This window comes from Equus asinus, chromosome 17, assembly GCF_041296235.1.
Source record: "Equus asinus isolate D_3611 breed Donkey chromosome 17, EquAss-T2T_v2, whole genome shotgun sequence".
Lineage (NCBI taxonomy): Eukaryota > Metazoa > Chordata > Mammalia > Perissodactyla > Equidae > Equus > Equus asinus.
The window spans coordinates 43,495,729-43,518,799 of NC_091806.1; the positions used below are offsets into that span (position 1 = coordinate 43,495,729).

The following is a 23,071-nucleotide window of genomic DNA, read 5'->3' on the forward strand; positions in this document are numbered from 1 at the left end:
GGTTTAAAGAGGATGTAGCCATGACAAAACCAATGATGTTCCACTATTCTTCTGTGCATGTGGATCTCCAAGCTCTGACCTCCGGGTTAAGCCCCTCTTCTGTGTTCTGGTAGCTCCCAGGCTTCTCCCCATGAGCACCAACAACACCTGGGTTCCATAAGCCAGAGAAGGGGAAGCCTTTTCTGGTTTGGACTTGACCGAGGTGTTTGGTGATGACCAATGCACCAACGCCCGGTGAAAGCTGAATCCTGAGCTCTGAAATCTCCACAGATTCCATCTCTTCTCTCTGGAGGCAAAGGGGGGTGGGAGAGGGGGCAGAGAGGGGTGGCTCCCCTGGGGCTGGGCTGGTCCAGGAAACCTGGCTCCAGACCCATGGCACAGCCCCTAGAGCAGGCATCATGGGCAGAGCACGCGTGGTGCAGGAAGCCAGGACTCCAGGAGCTGCCTGCCTGAGGTTAAGCCCAAGGGTCAGAAGGCCTGGGGCCCCCACCCACTAAGAAGGAGGTGGGCATGTGTTTCCTCACAGGTGGTGGTTGGAATCTGGGGGCAGGGAGGGCAGATGGCCTGTACTGGAGACTTCCCGCCTGGGTTCAGGGGAAGGGCCTCCCTGTCCCCATCTGGGGAGCAGCCCACCTCCCAGAGGGACATCCCTGTGGTCCTGACTTCACCTGTCCACCCTTGTTCTTTTCTCCACCTGGAACTCCCCCATCTCTTCTCAAAGCTGGTTCATTCTCATCCTTCAACTCTTCTCAGATGTCACCTTCCTTGACCATCCTATCTAGAACCGGTCCCCTCTGGTTCTCTTTGTCCCACCACCTTCCTTTCTTCAGATCACTCACACTGCAGCTCTTCACCGGGACTGTTGCCTGTGGACTCCACTAGAACACAACTCCGGGAAGGCAGAAACCTGGCCTTTTTCCTTCCTTATTTTCACTAGCTGTGCCTGACATGGAGGGTGCTGGTGAATGAATGAAGTTCTGTTCCAGGGTCATATAAAGAATTAAAGCTAGAGGTCAGGAAAACCAGGTCCTGTTCTGCTACTCGTTTTGTAATTTCTCTCTTTATAGCCACCTTTTACACAAAGGATTGGAGTCAGCTTTTAAACAGACAGCGAAGGTGAGCTAGCTAACCAGCTAGATAACGATCAGGCGGAGAAAGTTCAGGCAGGCTTAAAAGACCAGGGGAAAGGCCATAGAGTCCTGTATCACTGCCAACGTTGTGCCTCAGTTATGACTTTGAGCTTCCTGGGGGCCAAAAAAAAAAAGGAATAGAATTTGTTACATGATTCATCTTATTCATAAGGAAAAGCATCTGAATTCCTCAGGGAAAGCGAACCTTTTGCTGGCAGTTAAGATATAAGAAATTTCTCGGGGCTGGCCCCATGGCAGAGCAGTTAAGTTCTCGCGCTCCGCTGCAGGCAGCCCAGTGTTTCCTTGGTTCGAATCCTGGGTGTGGACATGGCACTGCTCATCAAACCACGCTGAGGCAGCGTCCCACATGCCACAACTAGAAGGACCCACAACGAAGAATATACAACTATGTACGAGGGGACTTTGGGGAGAAAAAGGAAAAAACATAAAATCTTAAAAATAAATAAATAAATAAGAAATTTCTCACTAGGTCTTCATATAGGGATGCGGTTGCTTTCCATAGCAGCCTTCCTAACTGAAGGCATTGTTCCCGGGGCACTGCAACATCCAGCGAGTAGGATGCCAAGAACAACTCAGCACACGAGCTCTGCAGGGTCGAGGAAGGAGTTCTCCGGGGCTCTGGCTGGACCCGGGGACGAGGCCTAGAGTGGAAGAGGAATGGATGAACTGAACTCGCTTCAGGGCAGTGTGGCTCCCAGCTTTTTGGTTTACGTGGCTAATGATTTTATTTTTAAACTAGAGGTTTTCAACACCATCTATAAAATATTCTTGTAAAAAAAAAAAGGAATCCAATTGGATCAAGCTTCTAGATCTAATCACTTGTTTATAAGAAACACAGAGGGGAAGGGGGAATATGTTGCACCAGACCACGGGGATGCGGTCAGCAAAATCCACAGCATGGAAAATTCCAGGGGCAAACAACCCAGATTCTTCAGCAAATAAATTACAGGGGAAAAAAGGTGGGGAGGGGAAGCCTATAGAATATAATAGAGTCTTCAGAGACATAGATCAAAGGAAATGTGTGGACTCTGTTTAGATCTCGATTGAACAAACCAACTGCCAAAAAATTGAGACAAATTGTATATGTGAAGATTTATATTAAAGAAGTGTTCATTTTTTTAAGTGTGAAAATGCTAATGTGGTTATGTTAAAGACAAATGTTTACAGATGAATTTATCTGATGTCAGGGATTTGCTTCAGAATAATCCAGGGCATGGTGGGATCGGGGAATTGGGGAACAAAAGTGGCCAAGGGTGAGTGTTGTTGGAGCTGAGTTACCTGGGGATTCATCAAACTATCCTTAATACTTTTTTATATGTTTGAAACTTTCCAAAATAAGAAATTTTAAAAAATTGGGTATATTGACAGAAAGTTAGCCAACTTTTCCCAGTTAATCAATGTTTCCCAAATAAGAACATCACAACAAAATAGCTACCATCCACTCCCACCATCATTTCATAAGAAAAGGAACTTCGTAACGGCAAACACACAGGAAGGGCTTAATCTCTGAATCAAGGCCAGTCTTCAAAGGGAATGTAAGTTGCTTTCTGGAAAAATCACAGCAGACACGACCAGGGACTGGCACTGAGCTGTGGGCCCCAGCTTCAAACAATCATCCCCAAATTTTTCAAAGGTTGACATGAAAGCTGGTGGACAGGCCATTTGAGGCTGTCCTTGCTTGCTCTGGGACTCCAGAAGGCTGTCACTTGTCTCCTCTGGACCATTTTTCCTCTCTCAAAGACTCACAGTGTTGAACTTAGAAAGGGCCTCAGAGACCTGGTGTAACCTCTTATTTTTACAGATGGAAAACAGGCCAAGAGAGGAAAAGTGACTTGCTGGGGGTAACACAGTCTGACTCAAGCAGGGCTTTTGACTCCTAGCACAGAGTTCACTCCACCCAATGATTTACCTCCTCTGTGTCGACTCACGTTGTTTTTGTCTTCAATTGGTGCCTGGAAAGATAATTGCAAAAACTTGGTGCCAGACCACCAGGCTTTAAATCTTGACCTTGCCACTTGCTGGCTGTGTGACCTTGGGCAAGTTTCCTTAACTTCTCGGGGCCTCAGTTTCCTCATCTGTAAAATGGGTAGGTGCTGCATAACACACTCACCTTGTAAGGTTGCTGTGAAGACTGAGCTAACGCGCGTGCAGTGCCTGCCACATAGCAACTGCTCCGTGTGGGCTGTTGCCTGAGCTTTCACCTCCTATGAGGAAGATGAGCTGCTCAGATTGATTGTGGAAAGGAGGCTGGCCTTTAACTTCGGATCATGGAATTTCCCGGGCTGGAAAGGGTCTCCTGAGATCATACAGAGGAATCCTTTTACAGAAAGAGGAAGTGATTCCCCGGGGGCTATGTGAGCTGCTGATGGTCCGGGAAGGCAGTTGGTGACAGAAGATGAAATAAACCCTAAAGGGGCCCCAGGGTCCCGGGGCTCTGGGCTTTGCTAAGCAAGTCAGTGAGGCCCCCAGCTCCATCTCATAGGCCCATTCCACCCTAAGCTAATGTCAGTGCCGGTCAATTAAAGGCACATGGTGAGTGCGCAGAGCTTTACAGTTTATGATAAGCATTTGCAGACTTGGTCCAGTGGGAGCCTCACTCCAGCCCTAGAAGGTTGTGAGTCCTGGAATGAATACCCCGTTTCACAGGAAGAAACAGGGGTTGGGGGCGGGGGGAAGGGATTGGTAACTGAAGCCACAAGTAAAGACTCAGAAGTTCCTTGAACTATGCAAGATGAGGGAGTTCTCCTTCAAAAGAAGAAGGTTAGGTCAATGTAAAATGGCTGACGCCTCCTCTGCCTTTGGAAAAGTACTTGAACTACCAAGAAGTCAACTTCCCAAAGAAGTCCTAACTCCAAGGAGGGCAGGAAGGAAAGCAGTTGTTATGGCAACATCTTTGGCAGCCTATTTTGAGTCCTCCCCAGGTTCAAAACAACAGCTTCCAGCAGGTTCCCTTGAGGAAGAGGAACTCCAGCCCAGCAACTGCCCTTGGCCAATCTCCTGCCAGATTTCGGTGGCAAGAGGAAGGTGGCAGCCAATGAGGAGGGCTGCAGCTTCTGTCATCGGGCCCTGAGCCAGACTGGAAGAACCAGAAGGCAGGCGCACGTGACTGTTTCCATGGTGACCTCCCTGAGCAACCTGACTGGTCCTGTTTTTTGAGCACTGGAAAATTCCACCCAGCCTCTGGCCTGATTTTGTTATTTTCTCTGCCTCCTTCCTGCTCCAAGGCCTGATGAATTCACTGCCAGTGGTTAACCCCTTCCTGAGATGTGCCTGGCTCCAGTCAGATCTGGGGGTCTGGGCAGGGGGGCTGTGTGCCCTGCACTGTGCTTAGTGCTGGAGTGGGGAGGGAAGGAAGCCCGAGACATGGTAGTGACAGCCACCATTTATAGGACACGTTGTTCCAACCAGGCACCTTCCTAAGCTGCTGACAACCTCACAACCCTGAGAAGAGCGTACTACCCAGATAATTTCTATTTCACTGAGGAATAAACTTGATTCAGAGAGGTTATGTAACTTGCCAGCATCAGGGAGAACAGCCAGCAAGTGGAGGAACCAGGCCAGACCTAGTGTGTGGACCCCTGGGGCCTCTCTCTCCGTGGCTCCTTTATAACTCGCACAGTGTCATAGAACCAGATGGTATTGGGGACAGGGTGCAGAGGAGGGAGAGATCCATGGTCTTGGGGGAGCTGAAGGAAGGTGACATTTAGGCTGAGTGGAAGAACAGGGAAAGACCCGTGGGCTCCAGGACACCCAGGTTGCCAGGCTGGAGCTGGGGGCTGGTGAGCGAGGCCACACTGGCCCCAGGGAAGGCTGCGGCCAGGGCCCAGGGCCAAGTCCTCACCATTTGGCCTCCAGAACTGGCCATGCTGGGATTCTGGCTGGGGGTGAGGAGGGAAGTCAAGCCTATGAACATTTCTACTGGACTCCGGCTGGGGAAGGGCTGGCTTGGGCTGGGGGTGGAGCTCAGAGCCAGCAGCAAGAACCGGGAGTGAGCCTCTCAGAGTCCCTAGTAGGGTCGCACAGATTCGACTGTGTGGATGCCACATAAGCTGCATGCAGAGCTGCTCTGAGCTGAGGCAGGGCTATAGGAAGACTGAGACTCTGTTTTTAAGGATGTCAAATGACGATGACAAATAATAAATCATGTGCCAAAGTTCAAGGTAACAGCACACAAGTCACCGAGTAGAGGGTGTGACCATAGGAGTGCTGGTGAGGTCACTGGACCACGAGGGCCACAGGTATCTGCAGGATGGACTGACCATCCAGCAGGGCGGGCTTCCTGCAGAAGGAAAAGGGCCCCTACCTGGTTCCTAAAGTGGGGGCTCCCACTGGCAGCGACAATGGGCATGTCCTTGGGGGAGAGGTGGTAGGATGTCCCAGGCACTAGGGATCTGCCAGCAAATGGGGCTGGAATAGAGGGGCACAACTGATTGAGCTTTATGGCCCCAGCTCAGGGTGGGGCAGTGGGTGATAAAGATCTGGGACACGTTGGGCTTCAGCTGAAGTCTTTGCCTAAGCAGAACAGTCATGGAAATCTCCACCTGGAGTCCCCTTGACCCTCAGAGGAGTGAGGGGACATGTTAACAAACAATCATCCAGGAAAAAATAGGCTGTGTTGTGACAGAGAGTAACTATGGGGTGGTGATGCACGACGACTTTGGATATGCTGGTCAGGGAGGCCCTTTCTGAGAAGTGACATCCAGGCAGGGCGATGAGAATGAGTGTCATCTGAAGAGTTGGGAGGGACATTACAAGCAGATGTGTCATCAAGAGTAAAGAACATGAGTCTGGAAATGGCCAGGGCCTCTCTCAACTCAGAAGCCATCCTTCTGCCCAAGGAGCAGAGTCCAAACTCCCTCTCCAGCCCGTTCAGGCCCTCCCAGACCTCACTCCGGTCTGCCCTTCCTGCTTCCCCTGCTTTCTAGGGAGTTCCCACCACCTGAGGAGCTTTACAGTCCATTCCGCCTCAATCACTGTATGGCTCTCCTCTTACATTAGCCCTGGAGAAGGACCCATAATGCTATGGGCTTCTGTTTCTACCTGGTGTGTGCTGAGGAAAAGTTCCTGGAACTGAGTGATCTCTGCCCCCTTGTTCTGCGAGACTTGTCTGTGGCATGTGGGCCATAGTTGTGTTGAGGAAGAATAAAGATGCTTCTGTGTGCATGTAGAAGGTGTGAAATGTTTAATAAGCATCATCCTGCGCATGTGGTGCTAACACAAACATCCACGTGACACCTCAAGTGGGTGACTGCACAGATGAGGGATACAGGAATGCGATGACTCACCGGGAGGCCTCACTGTGGCTTCAGGCAATTTCCGAAGGTCCACTCAGCAGGCCGTGGAGGGTGAGTAACTGGAGGCCCAGTACAGGTGAGGGCTGGGGGCAGCACCTCCCGCAGGGAGTCACCCAGACCAGTGACAGCGAGGCCTGGGCCTTGGGCTCCTCCACCCCGGAGGGTGAATCTTCACCTGGAGCTCCGTGGGGAGGGAAGGCGGCCCTGGGGTTCCTCCCCCACCTTTGCGGATCCCAGTCTGTCTGCGAGTCTGTCAGAGAGGAAGCGGCTCCCACTTTCCCACGCAGTTCCTCTCAATGCGATTTCACTCCATCCCGATGGGCAGGCGTTTGCGTCAAATCTAAACGCATTTTGTTCCCATTGCAGCACTTCGGGTCTGCCTAGTCACTTCCTTCTCCCTTACTAACACCCTCCAATACCTAAACGGCACGACAAACTGCTGAGAACCTCACATCATGACAAAGCTGATTTTCACAAGTGTCTCTGGACCGGACATTCCGGGAGGTGAACGCGTCGTCCCTCCGCAGCCCCTCCTGCGCTGGGTCATCAGTGACGCTGCACTCAGGGGGTTCCACCACCCGCACTCTTTTCACTGTGCTGCTTGGGTTTTAATTCTGAGAGCTACCATTCCAGTTGGTTCACTTAGTCAGTACTCAATAGACATAATGAGTTTCTATTGTGTGCCAGGCACTAGGGAGACCAAGAAAGACCTCCTAGGCCTCAGTTTCCTCATCCGTCTAAGGGGACAGCAGCAGCATCTCCTTCACAGGGTGGTTGGAAGAACTGAAGGGAGACCATGCACGGAAAAGGACGTAGCACAGTGCTCCACAAATGCTACAGGAAAGAAGGCTTTCTGCTGGATTTACTGTCCTGCAGACCCAGCAGGGACAAAGGAGGGACCCAGGAAAGCATGGGAGACTCTGTTCTCTGCTGGGGAGAGGAGGACAGTAGAGTCTCCACTGAAGACTAACTGGGCCCAAGAGGAGGGCCCAAAAGGAGCGTGGACAGCCTGGGAAGGAAGGCCTAGGAGTGCTGGGGTGAAGCCAGTGAGGGGCCTCGCTGAGCTTGAAGCTGGGAGAGATGGGGCCGATGCAGCTCCTCTGGAGAGCCACCTTCCGCCCTTTGTCGTCACGCTGTCCTCCCACAACTATGGTGCTACAGATGGGCTTCCACAGCCAGGCCTTCTGGAAAGATCCACAAACAGGCTGCAGGGCCCAGCGCCAAGGACATCATGTAGTGAATAATGTGCTGCATAAACTAAATTATGAATTTATGTGGTGAATAAACTAAAGAAGGGAACCGGCAGCAGGGAGCTCTCAGGCTGGGAGTGGGGAATGTTCTTTCAAGATATTCCCCCCGCCCCCCACCCCCCACCCCCAGAGGATTCTATCTCACAATGGTTCCTTCCTCTGAGTCTTAGAGGAGGCTCTATGAGAAGATGGATGCCTCTCTCAGGAAGCTAAGAGGAAAGTGTTTCCCTCACTCTTCTGCCAAGTGATGTTCGGTGCCTGTGAGGGACAGCCCCAGAGCTGCCTCTCCTTCCTGACAGCATTTTGGGGAAGACCAACGACACAGCCACTTCTAGTTTCTGCAACTCGTTTTTGCTGGAATTGCCCTCAGCTCTTGCCTGCTAATGGTGCGTCTGCGGGGTTTCAGTGGTTGATTTTAGACTTTCTCCAGGGTACATTTTTAACTGTCCAAAATCCCCTAGAAAACAACCATCTCCCTTCCGTGTAAGAGCTCTGAGCTGCGTCATCTCTGTGGGTTTCTTCCTGCCGCAGGAGCTGGCTGCTGTGCAAAGAGGAGGGAGCCGAATGTGTGTGCGGTCATTGTTCTAGAAATGAGCTCTGGGAAGGTGGGTGGCAGAAGGGGGCTAAGAACTGCAAATTCCTGGAGTCTTTAGAAAACAAGAAAGTTGTGTTTTTGAGACTCCTCTTGCCTTTTATTTCTGACCTGCATTTCCAGAACAGTCTTTGGTACTGCAGGACTAGATAAAAATCACAGGATTAGATAAAATAGAACAAGAGTCCTGGGAGAATCTAAGTGTAGCTGACGACTCACCCAGACGGGCCTCTGGACCCCAGACCCAGAAACGGAGGGCCTCAGGAGCTCTAAGCCTGCTGGCCTTGCTAAAAAGGGAAAGAGGTGGAGTGGATTCTGGCATTCTCTGGAGGTTTCTGGCCTGACGTGAGTCAGGAGGATTAGGCAGGGCCTTGCTGACAGGAGGCCTGATTCTAAATTTTTGCTACTTCAGTCCTTTCAGTGCCCCAGCTCCTTGAAGCCACACCAGGAGGCCTAACATCTTCCGTGTTCTCATGCCATCTCTTTGTTTACTGCATTTTATAGAATCAGCATCATCACTTCTTCCATCTAATCTCCTCATTTTATACAGAACGAAATTGCCACTGAGAAGTTATTTGGGTTCGTGCCCAAGGTCACAGGCTGTCTGTCAGGGGAGTGACTGCAGAAACCAGAACCAAGGGCCTCCTATTTTTAGCCTGGGATTTTTTGAGGGTGGGGAGCAGGGAGCACGAGATGACTGGCTAAAATGGACTTGTCCTCTTAATTTGTGTCCCAGGACCCAAATGAAGACTAGGTTTCAGACTGAGGCGCAGGGCAAGAGACAGAATGCTGAAGCACCAGTGGAGAGAGCAGACACAATGGGACATTCTGAAGCTAAAAGGACCATGGATGCAGGCCAGAGCAAAGATGCCTTGAAAAAATTTAGTTTTACGTAAAAGGGATCCTGAGCTCAAAGAACTGAGAGGAGGGCACATAATCAAATGTATTATTAATCTCCTCACCAAAGAACATGGTGACTTTAGGCTATCTTGTTTAAATAAATCTTCCAGAAAAGAAGAAACTCACTATATAAAAAAAACAAGGAAGGAATTCGAATATTTTGGAGACAGCCAGACAGTTTTGTGAAATGAAAGCTAGGAGAGATGAGGGCAGTAAATGTTTGGGCCGAAACAGTAAAAACGGGGGTTAATACTGCCCATAATCTTCTCTAAAATATTTTTCATTTACCAACTGGGGAAAAACAATTAGAATTTTCTCTCCGGCCTTGGCAAGCCATCTCTTTTGGCATAAGAGATTCCTGAGTGCTGAGCTTCATTCAAATCTCTATTTCTTTTCCCAAACCCAGAGCGAATTAAGCAAATAATATACAGTTCAGCCATTTTAACAGTATAAGGAAAATGCTTTAATCTGTAAAAGGAATGGAAATGACTAGTTTAGCGACACTGACAATTACTGCAAGCATCTTAGGGCTCTTAACATTTACTTCATGGGCTCCACAGTGGGAGAGGGAGCAGAGATAACAGAGGGGGTCCTAAATCCACCCCCAGCCCTGGAGAAAGAAAGGGGAAGGGACAGAAGGGCTGGGAGACGGCAGCAGCTGGGGGGCGCAGAGCGGAGACAGGGCGGCAGCGTGAAGTCAAATCTGGGGATTCCAGAATCGGTTCTGGTACTAATTAGCTGCGTGTGATTTTAGGCAAATCACAAACTCCCCAGGCTCCCAAATTCCATTTGTAAAAGGAGGTGACCCAACTCAGTTTTCCTCCTTCCAGGGCCCAAGTTCTACCAAAACTTTTCCAATCCCAGAGCAAACATCAAGACTGTGTCTGAAGGGAAGGTCTGCGTCTCAGGAATATTCCACTCTTCAAAGCAAGCGGGGCGGGGAGAAGAAAGAAAGATGAAACAAGAATAATTTTGGCAAGGTCACCCTAGAATAGCTGCTTTAAAGGCCCTGCTTCTTCGGGGGTGAGGGGAAGGTGGGGCATTAGCATACGAGACCCCCAGGCGACCCCCAGGCCGGCTCCCCCACCTTGTCACAGCCACTGTCACTTACAGGAGCCTAAGGGGTTTTTAAAATACAGGGTAGCAAGTTTAGACACGGCCCATCACTATTTAATTGCCATCCTAACCAACACCACGTCACTAAACTCCTTCTTCCTCTCTTGAATTTATTGCCCAAACACAGGCCATTTCGGAGGTTCTAGAATAAAGACCCTGGAGGTGAGAGAGGAGGGGAGGGTGGGTGTCACCACCCCATCCTGTCCTGGGCTCCAGGCTTTAAACGACGCTGCGCCCGGAGCTCTCTCCATTTTCTCTCACTGCTTGTTTCTTGGCTGCTGGCCCAGTCGGAGCCCTCGCCACCGCCAGCGTTTCAGACGAAGGCGACCTGCTGACAGACCAACACCCAAGGGACGTTACAATAAAACATGGCATTTGCTAATTACAAGGGGGTGATGTGTGAATTTTTAATTAGTGGGTGACTGAGACGATAATGAGGGAATGACAAAGGACAGGAGAGGGGAAAGAAGGGCCACGCGGGGCTGGAAACGGAAGGAGGGCGGCAGCCCTCGGCGGGCAGGAGCCGAGGGTCGACCGGGAAGCCCGCGGCCCGCGCCCCGCGCCCCGCGCCCACACACTTCTCTGGACCCGCTCAGGCCCCGGGGGCGGGGCGCGCATGCGCACTGGCGCGCTGCGCCAACCGCCACCGCTCCCGGAGGCGGCTGGGACCGGCTGGAGCCGGTTAGAACCGGCAGCGCCCGCCCGCGAGCCGACGCCTCACAAAGGCAGGCAGGCGGCTCACGGCCCGCGGATCCCTGCGCGGGGCGGGGTGGGTGAGGGCTCGGGCCGCACCCCTCCCCCAGCCTTTGTCCCGGTGTCCCGGCCGCCCCTCCCTGTCGTCTCCGCGCCCCGCCCGGCCTCGCCCGCTGCTTCTCTGCGCCGCCGCTTTAGCCGCGTGGAAACCGGGGCCGGGACCCCCACCCGGCGCCATTTTCGTTTCCAAACCCTCAGGCCTCGCCCGGGCCCCGGGTGTCTCTCAAGTCCTTGAGGCGCAGCGGCAGGTCCTGGCGTCCCGGGGTTAGGTCAGCTTCCTTTACGGGGGGAGGGCAGAGGATGTTCCAGAAAGGAAACTGCTGGAACTGCAGGAGAAGGCCGCGGCTCTGCGGAAGGGCTTCGCTTCGTTCTCGGCTCCAGTTTTAAATGTCTTAAGAATGAAGCCAAAGCAGAGAGAACACAATCTGTAAAATAAACACCTGGAAAAACAACCCCCTAAGCGAAAGGTCACAGACATTTGGGAACGTGGTCCCAGACTGGTGCCCCAGGTCGCTGTCCTTGCAGCAAAAGCACTGACTTTTCTGGTAAAGAGGACACTAAACCTAGGTGTTCACAGGGGACTTAGATTTGGCTTTAAAGAGAGGGAAGCCGGGAAGTGTAGACACGGGTCACTTTTGCAAACAAAAAGCTACTCCAGGCTTGATGTAAAATGTCACAGCAGGCAACCCAAAGCCGAGGGGTCGAGCTGGCATTTGGTAACTCCAGAAGCTGCCAGAAGGACATGAAACATGTAAGACAGGGAACAGCCCAGCCGCCACCTCAGAGCTTAGCAGGCCCCCGATATGGGTTGTGGCTTCTGGAGACATTTTCTTAAGTGCATTTCCAAATTTAGGAGAATTTTAAAGAAGATAACCCAGATTTCTGGAATCAAAGGGCCATCCAAACGTGTACAGAGCCACAGGACAACTGGCGGGAGTTGACGCAGTTTGGGGAGACCCCCCCCACACCACTTTGTTACAGCTTCTAAAATGGCTGGGGTGTTGCAAGGCTGAGGCTCAGCCACGTAATGGAAACTCAGGCCGTCAGAAACGCCATTGTAACCCCCCTTCAAAAAGCACTAACGAGTACCTACCGGGCTCCAGAAAGCCTTAAAAGGTACTCAAGAATTATCAAGCAAGTCCCAAGTAATGGCTCTGAGTTTTTGTGAACTGTTGGAGGGTCTACTTCTATGTGATTTTCACCTAAATTTTGAGCTCAAATCTACTTGCTAATAAGTCTTAAATATTTCTGGATACATAGTTTACAGACAAGTTGCATAAGCTTTTAGAAAAATCTAGAAAGGCTTCTAAACGAAATTCTATTTTTAACACTTCCGAGGGACTATTTTTGCTTCCCTCACAAAGACGGCGGAGGGTTATTAAATTCAGCGGGGTGAGTTGTCCTTGGTCTATAAATACGCGGCTCCGGACGCAGCGGCAGGCATTCAGGCAGCGAGCGCAGAGGTGGCTGGAGAGGGAGGAGGAGCTGCTTAAGGAAACCGCAGATAAGTTGCTTTATTAGAAATGATAGAAGTTAGTACAATTCTTTAGGAGATGTAAATAGCGAGAATATTTAAGTTAATGCTTAGCATTAAGTTTTTAAAGTAGTTTCGATAATAAGATCTTGCCGAAGGGAAAATAATGAAGACTGACTTGAAAAGTAGTTTGAGAAAGGAGGAGAGAAGAAAAAAGATATTTCTAGAATATGAGGGAGGTTAAGAGATGAAGCTTAGTAATGGAGTGAGATAATTTTAAATAGCTGAAAGGACTGCGAAGTCCGAAATCAAAACGGCATTAAATTGAAGAGCAGCGTTTTAGATTAACTTTAAAACGCAGATGACGTAAATAGAACCTAAACGTTTTAGAAAATGAGGTTTTAGATGACGAAAATATTTTAAACGCCGTCTCTTAAAAAGATTAAAGGTGATTTAAGAGCGAGACCTTCATATTCGTGGCGCAGGAAAGGTGATTTGAAGCCTAGTTGGTCTTATGGCATTATTTGCTAAAAATTGATGGAAATAGTAATTGGGAGTGGCAGGATAAAAATTTGGAGAAAGAAGATTAGAAATTAGAAGTGGAAAACACAGAAGACAGAAGTACAGGAAGGTGAAGAAAAGACTTAGAAGATAGGAAAAATAGAAGATAAGACGCCTCTAGAAGACAGAAAAACTAATTTCAAAGCCAAAAGGTAGGAAGCAGAAGAAAAAGTACTTAGACAAATTAGGAAACCAAAGCAACTAAAGGCCCAGGTAGAAATTAAGTAGGAAACCAGAAGAGAGAAAAAACAAGGTTGAAAATACAGTCAAGGAGAAGTGTTTCAGATAGAAAATGAAAAGCTAGGACAAACTATTGGATACGAGCATACAAGATAGACATGAAAAAATTAGAAAAATTTAAAGCTAAAAAATTGGATAAAGTACAAGAGCAGAAAAACAGAGGAAATTAGCTTTTTATAGTGATAGGAATTTTTTAAAAGCCTATCAATTTAATCTCCGGTGATGCGGAAGTTAGAATTGAGAAGATGAGGGTTAAACTACTGTAGACCAGGACCAATTTAGAAGAATTTCCGGAAGCTAGAAGAGAAATCAGTTAAAAATCTCAGCCAAAAGCTACTAAGAGGACTGAAGTAATTTAATAAAAATTAAGAATGGTTTTGGAAGAGTTAAAAATTTGAAATGCCTTAAATACAGTAGCTTAGTTTTCTTTGGAAAATTTAAAGGACTTTGATAACAATTCAAGATCAAGAATACTCAGCAGTTTAACCATTTGGCGCTGGACTTTGAGCTCAGATGATTTAAATGCCGAGGACTAGCGTTAATTGACAGCTGACGCAGGTGCTACGCAGAAGTGGATTCAGTGATCTAGGAAGACAGGAGCGGCAGACAGGATCCCGGGAGCCAGTGTGCTGAAGCTAGGACGGAGGCCGAGCGGCCGTTCGCGGTGAAGATAGGAAGGAGCCCGGGAGCCAGTGCTTGTGGTGAAGGCAGCTAGGAAGAAGGAAGGAGCGCTAACGCGTGGAGGCGCAGCTAGGCCAGAGTCCGGGAAGCAGGAGCCTGTGCTGTGTGATGAAGCTAGCGGGCGGCTTGGCTTGGCGACCCCGCGGCGGCGGCGAGCAGGCGGAGTGGAGGCTAGCTAGAGCATCCTAGAGCAGCGCCCGGTGTGCGAGGCCGCGGGGAGAGCGAGTGGCGTGGTAAAGATCCGCGAGGTCGGCAGTACAGTGCTGGGTTGTTTTTGGTAACTTGAGCGTGGTAACCTTTCCTTATTTTCCTAACGGTAACGGGGGAGTTGCGTACTTAAGCGTCAAGGGATTTACTACGGGGATGTAGGCCGATTTCCGGGTGTCGTAGGTTTTTCTTTTTCAGGCTTGTTTTCTCATGCATCTTGTCTGAAGCTTTTGAGGGCAGACTTCCAAGCCCGGAGGAATGGTAGATGGCAAGTTTTTTTTTTTAAAAAACCGATCTGAGGGAAACCAAATGAATTTGATAGAACAACTTTGAGACAAATGTTGGCAAGTTTTATACGCAGTTTCTATTTTTAGCTTGGAGTAATGAAGCATTTCAGTTCTGTGAATAGATGACCTATTTTTCTGTCCTCACCCTGTATTAAAGTTTTCTAAAGGTGGAGTTGGGGTGTGTAACTTTGGGGGGAGTTTTTGTGGGGTTGGGGGGCAAAATATGTTTTGAGTTCTTTTCCCCTTAGGTCGGTCTGTCTAGAATCCAAAAGGCAGATGACTCAAGTTAACAGAAAAAAGGAAAATCCAGTATCAGGATAATCAGAACACCACAGGTTTACAGTTTCTAGAAACTAGAACACGAGCAGCTCTCACTTTGAGGTGTGTGGCGGAATTATCCATTGGAGAAATGGCTGGTAGTTATTCTTTTTTCCACCCCTTAATCAGATCTTCAAAGTATGTAACCCCTTAAACATTATTTTTACTTGGAGTATTTTGGAGTGGTCTTACCAGGGAAGAGGGTGGGGGAGGAAATGTGTTTTTTCTAAGATTTCCACAGATGCTATAGTGCTATTGACAAACTGGGTTAGAGAAGGATTGTACTGCTATGCTGTTGGCACGAACGCCTTCAGGGATTGGAGCTGCTTTTTCCCTTGGAAGAGTATTCCCAGTTGAAGCTGAAATTACAGCACAGTGCAGCTTTGGTTCATATTCAGTCATCTCAGGAGAACTTCAGAAGAGCTTGACTAGGCCAGATGTTGAAGTTAAGTTTTCAAATAATGTGACTTTTAAAATACCTTTCTTAAAAGGGGGTGGGCAAATTTTTGGCAATTAGTAGTTGGCAGTGGCCTGTTATGGTTGGGATTGGGAGGGTTGGGTTTAGGTAATTGTTTAGTTTATGATTTCAGATAACTCATGCAGAGAACTTAAATACTTAGGATGGAAAAACTAAGGAAATCTCAACTTCCAAGTTGGCAAGTAACTTCCCGTCCTCTAGGTTTTGTTTTCCCCCAATTTTTGAATTGGGCAACTGAGGAAGTTCATAAAGTTCCTCTGGATTCAATGTGTAGGGCCTGGGGAAGGAAAATGTTAGACTGGGGGTTGGTCTAGCCCTCGGGGCTGACTTAGATAAAATCTTGGGAGTATTTTAAAATGCCAAAGTTGTTCAGCTATGGGAGTGTGTGGTTCTCTTTTGGAATTTTTTTCAGGTGATTTAATATTACTTAATACTGCTATAGGAGCTTCAGAGCAAAGGAAGTGGCTTAATGATCCTGAAGGGATTTCTTCTGATGGTAGCTTTTATATTATCAAGTAAGATTCTATTTTCAGTTGTGTATAAACAAGGTTTTTTTAGTGTAGGAAAGATTTTTCCTTCCTATGAATGCAAAAGGAGATGTTAAGGTATGCTTCAAAATTATTGTGAATTGTGTATTTTACATTTGTATCTTACCTATTTGTAAATCATAACTGATAAAAGAGGGCGGGCTTTTGTTGATGAGGGAGGGGAAACCTTTTTTTTTCTGTAGACTTTTTTCAGATAACGTCTTCTGAGTCATAACCAGCCTGGCAATATGATGGCCTAGATGGAGAGGGAACAGCTCCTTGGTGAATGATAAGTAAAGGCAGAAAAGATTATATTTCATATCTCCATTGGGGGAAAAGCGTAACCCTGAGATCCTTACTACTGATGAACACATTGTCTGCATATGTCAAAAAAAAATTGAGCCAATGAAAACTACCAATTTAAAGTTAATGGAATCTACCAATTTAAAGTTAATGGAATCTACCATTTTAAAGTTAATGGAATCTACCAATTTAAAGTTAATGGAATCCACCATTTTAAAGTTAATGGAATCTACTATTTTAAAGTTAATGCTTTATCAAGCTTATACCTACAAAAGTAACGAATTGATGAGAAATACAGTGAAGATCAAATGTCCATCTCCAATTACTGCTTTTACAAAAGCAGAATAAAAAAGCGAAATGAAATGAAAATGATACTACATTAATCCTGGAATAAAAGAAGCTCAAGTAATTCAGAGATGAGTGGGATCAAGTGGATTGAGAGGAAGCTGTGCTGTTGCCAATCTTTCGTTTACCTCAGACAGGTTTCTCTTCATTATCAGAAGAGTTGCTTCATTCCATCTGGGAGCAGAAAACAGCAGGCAACTGTTAACAGATAAGTTTAACTTGCATCTGCAGTATTGCATGTTAGGGATAAGTGCTTATTTTTATTAAGAAGTTCTTAAATATTGAACTTGGCCATTTTTCCTGATCCCTTCCCTAGGGGATTCCAGGATTATGAGGAATTTTCCCGTCTAGCCTTTTTAAAATTAGACACAACTCGTGCCTGTGGGCTTCCATGATGGGCTAGCACACCTCACTCAGAGGCAAGTAATTCCTTAAAAGCCTCTTGAGATTAGTGCCTTATTCATAAGGTAACATAAACTAAGAGAATTTGTTTAGCATTGAATCTCTGAAAACCCTATGAAAAGATAGCGTAAAGTGCTGTTAAAACAATCAGATATTTTAATGTTGCTAAAATTTAAATGTGATGTATATTGTATAGAAAACCATTAAATCGTTCAAAATAAAACATTTTAATAGAGAATGTATGCTTTTAGAAAGCTGTCTCCTTATTTAAATAAAATATTGTTTGTTTGTAGTTAGTGCTGGGCAATCTTGGGGGGATTCTTCTCATCTTTCAGAAACTTTGTCTTCGAACACTCTTTAATGGACAAGAAAGATCAGGAATTGAGCGGAAGAACGAACTTAACTTTCTTAAGGCAGGAAAGACAAATTTTATCCTTCGTAAAGTGATGAGCATTTTAATAATTCCAGGCATATGGCAATAGAGGCCCTCTAAATAAGGAATAAATACTACTTAGACAGGTGGGAGATTATGATCAGAATAACAGGTAACTACACCTACCCTGTTCTGGACAGGAGTCTAAATTGAGCCTTGTTACACGAGAGTAATGATTCTGTCACATTTCCAAAGTTTGCATGTTAACTTTAAATGCTTATAAACCATCTCATCTAGTGTTAGCCAGTGTTTGTACTATTAGGCACTTGGGGGTCTTGTGGGTTTTTAAAGAATTTTCCTTTGCAGAAGCTTCATTTCATCCTTCATGAAGCTGTTCAGAATATTGACTTGCATATAAGCGCTTGGCTCTGCCTTCTATTCTCCTAGTGAGTGTGTGAGAGACCTTGCAGTGAGTTTATCAGCATACTTGAGTACATTTTTTCCCCCTGATTTTGGAGGGAAGGGAGGAGGGGGGTGGGGCTTACTTGTTTTAGTTTTTTTTTGCAGACTACACAGAGAACGCAGTTGTCTTGACCTCAGGTCTGTCTGTTCTGTTGGCAAGTAATAACGCAGTACTGTTCTGATCTGCTGCTATTAGAATGCATTGTGAAACGACTGGAGTATGATTAAAAGTTGTGTTTTCCCCCACTGCTTGGAGTAGTGATTGTTGAAGGAAAATCCAGCTGAGTGATAAAGGCTGAGTGTTGAGGAAATTTCTGCAGCTTTAAGCATTCATGTTTGTGATTGAAGCCAAGTACCTTTTGCTGTGCTTAGGTAAAATGCTTTTTTGTTCACTTCTGGTAGGGGGGTGGGGAGGGCACTGAAGCCTTTAGTCTTTTCCAGATGCAACCTTAAAATCAGAGTCAAGAAATAAATTCCAAACAAGCCACAGTCTTCAGGAAATTTAACTGGCAAGTGGAAATGTTGAAGAGTTCAGTGGTCTTAGTGTATTGTCTTTGTGGGTTTCTCTCTCCCCTCCCTTCGTGTTAATTCTTACACACAGGAACATTCAAAACAGCAGACGTACACGAAGGGCCAGAGAAGCCAGACCCAGTAAGGAAAAATAGCTTATTTACTTTAAACAAAGATTCCATTTTAAATGTGGGGATTGGGAACCACTAGTTCTTTCAGATGGTATTCTTCAGACTATAAAAGGAGCTTCCAGTTGAATTCACCAGTGGACAAAATGAGGACAACAGGTGAACAAGCTTTTTCTATGTTTACATATTAAGCCAGATCCGTTGGGTAAATCCTTTAGTGTTACAGACTTGCAGCTTTATGCTGGAGTAGATAGCATGTGAGCAGGTTGGTTGTTGGCCTGGGGGTGGAGGGGTGAGGTGGGCGCTAAGCCTTTTTTTAAGATTTTTCAGGTACCCCTCACTAAAGGCACCGAAGGCTTAAAGTAGGACAACCACGCAGCCTTCCTGTGGCAAGAGAGACAACAAAGCGCTATTACACTAAGGTCACTGCAAATGGCGTCGGCCTCATAACGCGCCCCGTCTTCTCGTAGACCTCTGAGGACTTGCCTCAGCGCCCTTGGCAGACATGCACTGAGGCTCTTTGGGCCTGAAGCATCCAGAGGAATGCTTGAGTACCTTGTATACCCCTGGGCTTGTCCTAACCCATAAGCTGTTTTTATAGCAGCTGTTACTAAAGCCCAAACTTCAAGTGATGCTTGAAGGGGAGGGAAAGGGGGAAAGCGGGCAACCACTTTTCCCTAGCTTTTCCAGAAGCCTGTTAAAAGCAAGGTCTCCCCACAAGTGACTTCTCTGCCACATCGCCACCCCCTGCCTTTGGCCTAGCGCAGACCCTTCACCCCTCACCTCGATGCTGCCGGTAGCTTGGATCCTTGTGGGCATGATCCATTGTCAGTTTCAAGGTAACAGTGGTGCGAGGTCTTCCGGTGGGTTGCACTACTAGAAAAGGCCATTAACGTGCTTGCAAATGGTTAAGGTTATTAAAACCACAACTAAAACCTCTGATGTTTTAAGTGTACAAATTTAAACCAGTGAATGGAGAGCAATGTTTAAGAACTGTAATGTTGGGTGGGAAGATAGAACGTAAAAACTGAAGGAGATAGGCATTTTATTTCAGTGGTTGAGAGGGCGTTGGGTGGGATTGCAAAAACTCTCTGCTAAGACTTTTTCAGGTGAACATAACAGACTTGGCCAAGCTAGCAGCTTAGCTGAAGCAGATTCTCCAGCAGTGCCCTTCCATAGGGTTGTAAAAGGTTTTTCTTTTCCTGAGAAAACAAAATCTTTTGTTTTCTCAGGTTTTGCTTTTTGGCCTTTTCCTAGCTTAAAAAAAAAAAGCAAAAGATGCTGGTGGTTGGCACTCCTGGTTTCCAGGACGGGGTTCGAATCCCTGCGGCGTCTGTGCTTGACTGTACCCTCTGCCTTCAGGACTCTCCTTTCCGTTTCCCTCCTCCTATTCAGGAGGCGGCTCTGGAGTCGGGGGAGGGGCAAGCTGCCAGTGGAGGAGTGTCAGCTCGGCTGAATTGTCAGAGCCTGGAGTCCGTTTGCATTCACATGGAAACCGGAAAACCTCATATAACTGCCCTGTCTTTCGTTTTCAGGTGTTTCTTGTGCATCTGGCATTTAGAGAAGCCTCACTCCTAAAACCTTAAGATTTCGTATTAATAAAAATTGAAAAGCTCCTCATTGGTGTGATTCTTGTGTGTTGTAAAACCAGATCTGCTGTGAACGTAGGTGGGAGAAGATGGGTGTTTGGTGGGGGCTCTGCCTTGTTCCTGGGTAACTTGTGGGCTCATCACAAGCAAGTACACACAGCACAGCGATGCAGCCTGAACTTCATAGGGGAGGCACTTGGAGGGGGAAGTGGCGGAGGTAGTGGGTGAGCGACCTCAAAGACCAGTAACATCCCCACAGAAAAAAATGGGAACTTACAGGGGATTGGTGGTTACCGGGGGGTGGGGGGTGGGCACAGAGGGTGAAGTGGTGCACCTGCAACATGACTCACAATGTCCAACTGAAATTTCACAAGGTTGTAAACTATCATAATCTTAATAAAAAGGAAAAAGAAATTGGAACTTCCTTTAAGCAGCCTACTTTCCCACTGTTAGCAGTTGGCAGTGAGCCGTGCTGCGTGGAGAGACGGTGGGGGATGGGGAGGAGGGGTGTTTCTTTGGCTTCTGTGAAAAACCTGAAGTTTAGAGCCACTTTGAGCCAATAGAAAGCGAGCTCTGGTGTTTACTCTTAAGTCTTGGGTGACTAGGTCTCACTGTCCTTTTTCAGTTGTCAGTGCCCAGACAACTACAACTCAGTCGTGGTCCCCTGTTGTCCCGTGGAATGGCCTGGATACTTACGTGATGTTCCCTCATTCTCAGATAAAATGTTGAAATACCCTCACCATCCCACCTGGCGTCTACTCAGACCCTGTTCCCTGGACGGTTGGGGGAGGCTCACCCCAGTAAACCCAGAGTGGGGCCCAGGTGTGAAGAAAGCTGCAGCCATCACACATCTCCGTTCCGGGGAGCCAAGTGGAGGGACCTCAGTGAACAGCTCTTTCCTGCATTAGCGAACCCACCGCTCAGGAAGGTGTTATTCATGTGTTGTAAATAGCGAAGCAGGCTCTGGTGGGGCCACTTGGCCAAGGCAGCAAACCTGAGATCTGAACCCTAATCCATCATCTTGTTGCTATTACTTCAGAGCATGAATGTCCTCAGATGAAGCCACTATCCAGATGGGTCAGCAGCAGGTCAACCCCCAACCCCCTTGGCCTGGGCAAGGCCCGGGCAGAGGATCTCTCTCTTTCCGAGGAGGGATCTAACCCAGGCAGGGGGCAGAGAGAGGCTGAACCACACACTCTGGTCTTGCTTAAATGCTTATTCTGAACTGATGCCGAGACCCAGCATCTTATGGAGAAAGGTCTCCCATGTTTTTCCAGAGCTGGAAGCCTCCCTCGAAGCACAGACTTCATTGGAGAGCAAAGAAGTAAGAAACAGGGCTGGGGATTCGCCCGGAGTTACTTGGTTCCTGGTGTGGAACAGGGTTAAAGTGGGCCAGGATTGGAAATGTAAAGGCCAAACAGAGAGTCATGACAGGAGTGGGCAGGAAGTTAGACCAGAAGCCACTTCCACCTTCTGAGCACAAAGGGAGCAGAGAAGGAGGCCAACGTGAAATTCCCCCAGAGGCTGTGTCCCAGTAAAGGGGCAGGTCTTGATAACACAACCCCCAGGTATGTCCTTTTATACTCTTCCAGCTGTGCAAAGGGCTCTCACACCGGTTTTTCTGGATTCCATCGTTTTGATAATCCCAGTAGGGCTGACTACAGCAAACCTGAATTCAAGTGGTAGCACCACCATTTCCAAGCCTCTCCAAGCTTCCTTTCATGCCTCAGGGCCCAGGGCTAGTTGGTGTGGACTTGGGCAGCAGACTTCTGACTTCAGTAAAGGGGCCATACCAGGAGAGTGAAAGGATCTGAGGGGAGGGGACAAGGTGTGGAGGAAAGCAAGATGTAGGAGTGTCTACCTGGGTTGTTGATGCAGAAGTCCAGAAAATCTAGGGGTCATGGGTCAGGCCGTGGCTCCTAGCTCAAACTTGGGGTGTCACCTGCCATTTCCAGGCCTCCGTTTTCCCACCCGTTAAATGGGGATAGTGCCCTGCCTGCCTGCTGTGACACAAGATGTGAATTGATGGAACTAGAAATGATTGGGCTTTTGCTGCCATCTAGTGACTAAGTTCAGTATTGGATGCACCATCCTTGGAATGCCTCATAATACACTTCAACAAACATTTGTTTTTATTGCTGGGTAGTATTCCATTGCATGGATATTGTAATTGGAGTGGTTTCCAGTTTGGGGCAATTATAGCAAAAGCTGCTATAGACATTTGTGTGCAAGTCAGTGTGGACATATGCTTTCCTTTTTCTTGTATGTTGCATAATAGTGTATGCATAGTTTTTAAGAAATTTCCAAACCGTTCTCCAAAGTGGTTGTAGGATTTTGAATTCCCACCAACAGTGTATGAGAGTTTCAATTGCTCTACATTCTCTCCATCATTTGGTATGGTCATATCTTTAAATTGTAACCATCCTAGTGAATACGTAGTGGTATCTCATTGTGGTTTTAATTTGCATTTCTCTAATGACTACTGATGTCGAGCATCTTTTCATGTGCTTACTTGCCATTTATGTATCTTCTTCGGTGAAGCATCTATTCAATTTTTTTTTGCCAATGTTGTTATTGGGATGTTTTTCTTTTATTTTTTTAAAGATTGGCACCTGAGCTAACAACATCGGTTGCCAATTTCTTTCTTCTTCCCCTTCTTCTTCTTCTCCCCAAAGTGCCCCAGTACATAGCTGTATATTTTAGTTGCAGGTCCTTCTAGTTGTGCAGTGTGGGATGCCGCCTCAGCGTGGCTTGATGAGTGGTGCTAGGTCCGCGCCCAGGATCCGAACCAGCAAAACCCCCGGCTGCGAAGTGGAGCGCTCGACTTAACCACTCGGCCACGGGGCGGCCCTGGGATGTTTATCGTTTTATTGTTGAGTTGTAAGAGCTTTTAGATATTCTAGATACAAGCCCTTTGTCAGTGTATGTTTTGAATATATTTCCTCCCATTATGTGCCTTGAGTTTTCATCTTTTGTAATTGTATTTTTGAAGAGTAGACGTTTTAGATCTTGAACGAATCATCGATATGCACAATAACATGGAGGAATTTCAAAATAATTATGTTGAGAGAGAGAAGCCAGTTTTTAAAAAGTACATATGGTCTGGTTCCATTTATATGAAATTCTCAAA

The 23,071-nt window shown here is 47.3% G+C and overlaps 1 long non-coding RNA gene across 1 annotated transcript; it reads left to right on the forward strand.

Annotated features, from left to right (window-relative positions):
- Positions 1–3,261: 3,261 nt before the first annotated feature.
- LOC123282162 (uncharacterized) lies at positions 3,262–19,968 on the forward strand. The gene is made up of 2 exons (XR_011494967.1): positions 3,262–6,496; positions 6,812–19,968. It is a non-coding gene; the product is annotated as an uncharacterized lncRNA (long non-coding RNA).
- The last annotated feature ends 3,103 nt before the right edge of the window (positions 19,969–23,071 follow it).